The following is an 8,627-nucleotide window of genomic DNA, read 5'->3' as shown; positions in this document are numbered from 1 at the left end:
CTGGAGGAGGAAATGGCAATCCATTCCAGTATTCTTGCCTGGAGAATCCCATGGATAGAGGAGCCTGTGGGCTACTGTGTATATGGGGTCACAAAGAGTCAGACACGAATGAGCAACTGAGCACACATGTTTGGATTTAACTGATCAAATGATTCTATGGGCAGAATATCTTCATCTTTGGCCTCTATTTTTGGTTCTGTGTTGGCTTTCTTTTTAGGCAAGAACAGTCTATATCAGAACAAGATTGGCCACCAGGGATGCTAGGATTAAATTCAACTGTAACTGTTAGCAGTTACAAAGTTAGCAAACATGGTGGAAAAGGAACACTTCTTTCCCAATAGTTGCAGCAAGATTCTGGAACTGAGACTCAGTATATAGACCTGGATTGGAGCAGGGCATGGCAACCCACTCCAGTATTCTTGCCTGGAGAATCCCATAGATGGAGGAGACTAGCAGGCTACAGTCCATAGGGTCAAAAAGAGTCGGACACAACTGAAGTGACTTAGCACATATAGACCTGGATTGCATGCCCATCCCCATTAATTACTGTGGCTAGAAGAAGATAACAAGCAGATTGGCCAATTGACTACTATTTGTTCACCCATAAAACTCTGTCTGTGTGTGTTGGGATGTGGTGGTTCAGGGGAATCAACCTCCTTACTCAGAGCACATAGACTGAAAGTGGGAAAGGCATAGTTCCTCAAAGGAATATCATGTGCTGTTATCAGAACACAGAAATGGATATTTGGGCGGACAAAAAAAAAAAAAAAAAGATGTACATTATAAGCGATGAGTGTAGTTAATCAAACACAGAGTGAAAGATTACTGAACCTCAGAGAAACCCCAGCTGAGCCTTGAATGATGGTAGAAATCTGTATGTAGTTTTTGTGGGATGTTTAGCACCCAGGAAGAAAAACAAATGATGTACAATAATGTAATTTATGTCAGGTTCTGGTTTGGGAAAGTGAACATGACTAAAGGAAAAGGGTTCAAGGAAAGAAAGACGCCGAGGTCCAGCCCCCGCAGGATCCAGGGAAACCCGAAGGAGAAACGGCGTCGGCGATTGATTGAGAGAGAGAGAGATAGACAAGAATGTTGTAGATAAGAAACTAGAGGAGAGAAGAAAAGAGGCTGGAGTTCCTTGGTTTATACAGAAAATCAATAAAGTCTCAAGACAAGAGACTTGCACCGTCTACGTGAGGCCACAGGTGCCCTCCCAGTCTCCCTAGGGAGTGAAGGCGCAGGGCGCCTTCCCGTTCAGGTCTTAGAAACCCAGGCAAATAAGTAGACACGGCGAATCTCTGTACTCCAGATGGGAACTAGCCTGAAAGAGAGAGTAAGAGGAGGAAAATGATTGACACGAGGAGATCAAGCTGCTTTGATGAGCGAGATCCATAGCTTTATTTTTAAACGTTACTTATATACCTTTTTTGTACATAGAGGGAAATGAAAGATGCAAGGTCATACAGAGTCAGCCCAACATTCCAGCAGTATTGCCTTTATCGAAACCATGATTTTTCTGCATACCTTTTCCACAAAAGATGTTGTGTACAGTATCTTCTGGCCTTGGAGGCCTGTGAACATTTTATGACCCTCTTTTGATAAAGGCTGCTCAACCAAAAAACTTGTTTTCCCTCAAAGTGTTTTTTCTTTATATTTCTAATCTATGACAGCCTCAGAAAATGCCAAACAGAGTTACGTTTTTCACAGAGCAAAGGTGCAATGAGTTACAATAAAGAACCAATTAGCTCAAAAGTTTGATATGGTTAAATTCAAGGCTACACTTGTTTTTCTAGCATTCTCACTATGTTAACTAATGCATTCCCAGGTGCACAGTGGATAAGAGATATGAGAACTTAGCAACAAGCATTGGCCCAATAATGAAATCCTACATCAGCACTAGCACTACTCTAATAACTTTTAACTCTTTCAAAGACTCTATGTTTTAGGCTTTTCATGCTTCTCACAGTTGGGAGGCTGTAAATAATTGCATGCGCAGCTATAAGGGTCTGGATATACCTGCCGAGCAAGCTAGAATGCTAACAGAGGGGGTTTGATTTGAAATATTCCTCTCATGTCCAGGAGACTTATTAGCTATAGCCCTAAGTTGATTTTCTCCAGAGAAAGGTGGTCAGGGTTAGCCCCCTGTTAATGTCAGAGGAGTTGGTGAAAGTCATGAAACAGTAAAACAGACAGATTCTGGTTTTGGGGTAGATGCTCGAGAAAGCCTAGGGAGCCCCTTGAGTTCTGAAGCCTTGCTTAACAGTTCTCTTCCACATGACTTTGTCATGGGTGGGATCTCCCATGGCGGCTCCCGGCAGAAAGAGTCATAAAAGAATGGTAGAAATGTCACTTCTGGGGCAAGATTGGGCAGAGATGCAATAAGACCAGAAAGATAAAGTAAATTTTATATCTCTGAATGTTCCTGCACTAGTCAAGTTGTGAGACTAGTGCTAGAGTCACTGAGAAGGGCAATGTTTCTAGAGATTAGTAAGTAATAGTAGTGAAGTGCAAGAGTTTACTGATTTATTATTATTCAGTTCAGTTCAGTTCAGTTCAGTCGCTCAGTTGTGTCCGACTCTTTGCGACCCCATGAATCACAGCACACCAGGCCTCCCTGTCCATCACCATCTCCCAGAGTTCACTCAGACTCACGTCCATCAAGTCAGTGATGCCATCCAGCCATCTCATCCTCTGTCGTCCCCTTCTCCTCCTGCCCCCAATCCCTCCCAGCATCAGAGTCTTTTCCAGTGAGTCAACTCTTCGCATGAGGTGGCCAAAGTACTGGAGTTTCAGCTTTAGTATCATTCCCTCCAAAGAAATCCCAGGGCTGATCTCCTTCAGAATGGACTGGTTGGATCTCCTTGCAATCCAAGGGACTCTCAAGAGTCTTCTCCAACACCACAGTTCAAAAGCATCAATTCTTCGGCACTCAGCTTTCTTCACAGTCCAACTCTCACATCCGTACATGACTTGGAAAAACCATAGCCTTGATGAGATGGACCTTTGTTGGTAAAGTAATGTCTCTGCTTTTTAATATGCTTTAGGTTGGCCATAACTTTTCTTCCAAGGCATGAACATCTTTTTATTTCATGGCTGCAGTCACCATCTGCAGTGATTTTGGAGCCCCTCCAAATCAAGTCAACCACTGTTTCCATTGTTTCTCCATCTATTTGCCATGAAGTGATGGGACCAGATGCCATGATCTTAGTTTTCTGAATGTTGAGTTTTAAGCCAACTTTTTCACTCCCCTCTTTCACCTTCATCAAGAGGCTTTCTCATCATGAGAAATGCCAGGCTGGAAGAAGCACAAGCTGGAATCAAGATTCCAGGGAGAAATATCAATAACCTCAGATATGCAGATGACACCACCCTTATGGCAGGAAGTGAAGAGGAACTAAAAAGCCTCTTGATGAAAGTGAAAGAGGAGAGTGAAAAAGTTGGCTTAAAGCTCAACATTCAGAAAACAACGATCATGGCATCTGGTCCCATCACTTCATGGGAAATAGATGGGGAAACAGTGGAAACAGTGTCAGACTTTCTTTTTTGGGGCTCCAAAATCACTGCAGATGGTGATTGCAGCCATGAAATTAAAAGATGCTTACTCCTTGGAAGAAAAGTTATGACCAACCTAGATAGCATATTCAAAAGCAGAGACATTACTTTGCCAACAAAGGTCCATCTAGTCAAAGCTATGGTTTTTCCAGTAGTCATGTATGGATGTGAGAGTTGGACTGTGAAGAAAGCTGAGTGCCGAAGAATTGATGCTTTTGAACTGTGGTGTTGGAGAAGATTCTTGAGAGTCCCTTGGACTGCAAGGAGATCCAACCAGTCCATTCTGAAGGAGATCAGCCCTGGGATTTCTTTGGAAAGAGTGATGCTAAAGCTGAAACTCCAGTGCTTTGGCCACCTCATGCCAAAAGTTGACTCATTGGAAAAGACTCTGATGCTGGAAGGGATTGGGGGCAGGAGGAGAAGGGGACGACAGAGGATGAGATGGCTGGATAGTATCACGGACTCGATGGATGTGAGTCTGAGTGAACTCCGGGAGATGGTGATGGACAGGGAGGCCTGGCTTGCTGTGATTCATGGGGTCGCAAAGAGTCGGACACGACTAAGCGACTGGACTGAACTGAACTGAGGAGGCTCTTTAGTTCTTCTTTGTTTTCTGCCATAGGGGTGGTGTCATCTGCATATCTGAGGTTATTAATATTTCTCCCAGCTATTTTGATTCTAGCTTGTGCTTCATCTAGCCCAGCATTTCTCATGATATACTCTGCATATAAGTTAAATAAGCAGAGTTACAATATACAGCCTTGATGTATTCCTTTTCCTATTTGGAACCAGCCTGTTGTTCCTTGTCCGGTTCTAACTGTTGCTTCCTGAACTGCATTTCTCAAGAGGCAGGTCAGGAGGTTTGGTATTCCCATCTCTTTCAGAATTTTCTACAGTGTATTGTGATCCACACAGTGAAAGGCTTTGGCATAGTCAATAAAGCAGAAATAGATGTTTTTCTAGAAGTCTCTTGCTTTTTTGAATATCCAACGGATGTTGGCAATTTGATCTCTGGTTCCTCTGCCTTTTCTAAATCAAGCTTAAACATCTGGAAGTTCACCGTTCACATATTGTTGGAGCCTGGCTTGTTGAAGAATTTTGAACATTACTTTCCTAGCGTGTGAGATGAGTGCAATTGTGCAGTAGTTTGAGCATTCTTTGGCATTGCCTTTCTTAGGGATTGAAATGAAGACTGACCTCTTCCAGTCCTGTAGCCCCTGCTGAGTTTTCCAAATTTGCTGGCATATTGAGTGCAGCACTTTCACTGCACCAGTTCAGGAGTTTACTGATTTATTATTATTAGTTATAAGTATATGTAATATGGCTGTATAATAAGTTATATAAATATATGTCATAATAAAATACCTAATGAAAGGATTAATGTTAGTATTAATAAAAATCAAGACAGAATTTATTCAACCAGTTATGATAATTTTCCAGTATAAAACACCTAAGAGGAAAGATTGTTCAAAGAAAATCATGATGTTAGGAAAATATCACAGAAGATTTGCGATTCATGATTTTTCAACTGCATGATCTTGGGCAAGATATGACTTTAACGCCAAGTTTCCTCAACTACAAAAGTGGTTTATCTTAAATGACATGTCTTACTCAGTTGTTATGATTATCAAGAAAAATAATAAAATCTGGAATTTCTTGGTTCACATACCAAGAAATACCAAGTGTTGAAGCCCAGTTTGAAGGATTTTGAGTGTTACCTTTCTAACATGTGAAGATGAGCACACTTGTACAGTAGTTTGAGCATTCTTTGGCATTGCCTTTCTTTGGGATTGTAATGTAAACTGACCTTTTCCAATCCAGTGGCTACTGATGAGTTTTCCAAATTTGCTGATATATTGAGTGCAACACTTAAACAGCATCATCTTTTAGCATTTTAGATAGCTTACTTGGAATTCCATTACCTCCACTAGCTTTGTTTGTAGTAATAGTTTCTAAAGCCCACTTGACTTCACACTCCAGAATGCCTCGCTCTAAAGGTCATGCCAGTCATTAAGACCTTTTTTGGATAGTTCTTCTGTGTATTCTTGACACCTCTTCTCAATTTCTTCTGCTTCTGTTAGGTCCTTGCTGTTTCTATCCTTCATTGTGCTCATCTTTGTATGAAATGTTCCCTTGGTATCTAATTTTCTTGAAGAAATCTCTAGTCTTTCCCATTCTATTGTTTTCCTCTATTTCGTTGCATTGTTCACTTAAGAAGGCTTTCTTATCTCTCCTTGCTGTTCTCTGGAACTCTGCATTCAGATGGCCATATATTTCCCTTTCTCTTTTGTCTTTCTCTTCTCTTCTGATGCTTCTTATGCTGAAGCTCAAATACACATTTTAACTTTTCTGGTGACTCAGCTGGTAAAGAATCTGCCCACAGTGCAAGAGACACAGGTTTGATCCCTGGGTCAGGAAGATCTGGAGAAGGAAATGGCTACCCACTCCAGTATTCTTACATGGAAAATTCCATGGACAGAGGAACCGGGTGGGTACAGTCCATGCAGTCACAAAGAGTCAGATATGACTAAGTGACTAATCACACTCACATATATTTTAACACTAGCTTTTCATTTAAGTAGTTCCTTTCAGATTATTGAAGTAATTTCCCAATGAATTTGAGTTGGCTGTCCCTTCCATTAGAGTTATCTTTTCTAAGTTAATGATTCAAAGAAATTTTGTACAACCAGTTAATTTATCTAACATTGAGAATATTACCAGTCAAAGAGGTTACATACACATTCCATTTACAAATGTTGTTATGGGATTCATTCTAAATGTTAGTTGTTTGGATTAATCATTTCAATGAAATTGGCTGTGAAGACAATTGTTATTTTTTAGGGAATAATAAGGAGAATGCAATGGCAGCCCACTCCAGTACTCTTGCCTGGAAAATCCCATGGATGGAGGAGCCTGGTGGGCTGCCGTCTATGGGACTGCACAGAGTCGGACACGACTGAAGCGACTTAGCAGCAGCAGTAGCAGCAGCAGGGAGTAATAAAAAGAAGTACAAGTAGCTGTGAAAAGAAGAGAAGCAAAAGGCAAAGGAGAAAAGGAAAGATATAATCATTTGAATGCAGTGTTCCAAAGAATAACAAGGAGAGAAAAGAAAACATTCCTCAGTGATCAATGCAAAGAAATAGAGGAAAACAGTAGAATGGGAAAGACTAGAGATATCTTCAAGAATATTAGAGATACCAAGGGAACGTTTCATGCAAAGATGGGCAGAATAAAGGACAGAAATGGTATGGACCTAACAGAAGCAGAAGATATTAAGAAGAGGTGGCAAATATACACAAAAGAACTATACAAAAAAAAATCTTCATGCCCCAGATAACCACGATGGTGTGAATACTCACCTAGAGCCAGACATCCTGGAATGTGAAGTCAAATGGGTCTTAGGAAGCATCACTATGAACAAAGCTAGTGGAGGTGATGGAATTCCAGTTGAGATATTTCCAGTCCTAAAAGATAACGCTGTGAAAGGGCTGCACTCAATTTGCCAGCAAATTTGGAAAACTCAGCAGTGGCCACAGGACTGGAAAGGGTCGCTTTCATTCCAATCCCAAAGAAAGGGAATGCCAAAGAATACTCAAACTACTGCACAATTGCATTCATCTCACATGCTAGGAAAGTAATGCTGAAAATTCTCCAAGACAGGCTTCAACAATAGGTGAACCATGGACTTTCAGATGTTCAAGCTGGGTTTAGAAAAGGAAGAGGAACCAGAGATCAAATTGCCAACATTCGTTGGATATTCAAAAAAGCAAGAGAGTTCCAGAAAATATATATATTTCTGCTTTACTGACTATGCCAAAGGCTTTGATTGTGTGAATCACAACAAACTGTGGAAAATTCTGAAAGAGATGGGAATACCAGACCACCTGACCTGCCTCTTGAGAAATCTGTATGCAGGTCAGGAAGCAACAGTTAGAACTGGACATGGAACAACAGACTGGTTCCAAATAGAGAAAGGAATACATCAAGGGTGTATATTGTCACTCTGCTTATTCAACGTATATACAGAGTACATTATTAGAAGTGCTGGGCTGGATGAAGTACAAACTGGAATCAAGTTTGCCAGGAGAAAATCAATAACCTCAGATATGCAGATGACACCACCCTCATGGCAGAAAGCAAAGAAGAACTAAAGAGCCCCTTGATAAAAGTGAAAGAGGAGAGTGAAAAAGTTGGCTTAAAACTCAACATTCAGAAAATGAAGATCATGGCATCCGGTCCCATCACTTCATGGGAAATAGATGGGGAAACAGTGGAAACAGTGAGAGACTTTATTTTCTTGGGCTCCAAAATCACTGCAGATGATGACTTCAGCCATGAAATTAAAAGACATTTGCTCATTGAAAGAAAAGTTATAACCAACCTAGAAAGCATATTAAAAACCAGAGACATTACTTTGCTAACAAACGTCCATCTAGTCAAAGCTATGGTTTTTCCAATAGTCATGTATGTGAGAGTTGGACTATAAAGAATGCTGAGCACCGAAGAATTGATGCTTTTGAACTGTGGTGTTGGAGGAGACTGTTGAGAGTCCCTTGGACAGAAAGGAGATCCAACCAGTCCATCCTAAAGGAATCAGTCCTGAATATTCATTGGAAGGACTGATGCTGAAGCTGAAATTCCAATACTCTGACCACCTAATTCGAAGAACTGATTTATTTGAAAAGCCCCTGATGCTGGGAAAAATTGAGAGAAGAGAAGGGGATGACAGAGGATGCGATAGTTGGATGGCATCACTGACTCGATGGACATGAGTTTGAGTAAACTCCAGGAGTTGGTGATGGACAGGGAGGCCTGGCATGCTGCAGTCCATGGGATTGCACAGAGTCAGACACGACTGAGTGACTGAAGTGAACTGAATAAAAAGAAAGAGGAGAGAAAAAATTTGTGATTTATACATACTGTCTTCCCAAAGGAATCCAAGCAAATAGAACCTTTTAATATTGTGACACTTCTCACTCCAGCTTACTCTCTGGCAGCAGCAAGGTCTCAGTCTGTCAGACAGCTTATTACTTGCCTGCAAAAGGTCAAACCTGCAGTGTACTTTAATATTT

Source organism: Oryx dammah, unplaced genomic scaffold (assembly GCF_014754425.2).
Source record: "Oryx dammah isolate SB20612 unplaced genomic scaffold, SCBI_Odam_1.1 HiC_scaffold_20, whole genome shotgun sequence".
NCBI lineage: Eukaryota > Metazoa > Chordata > Mammalia > Artiodactyla > Bovidae > Oryx > Oryx dammah.
The sequence above is the reverse complement of the archived record's forward strand: the minus strand, read 5'-3'. Positions refer to the sequence as shown.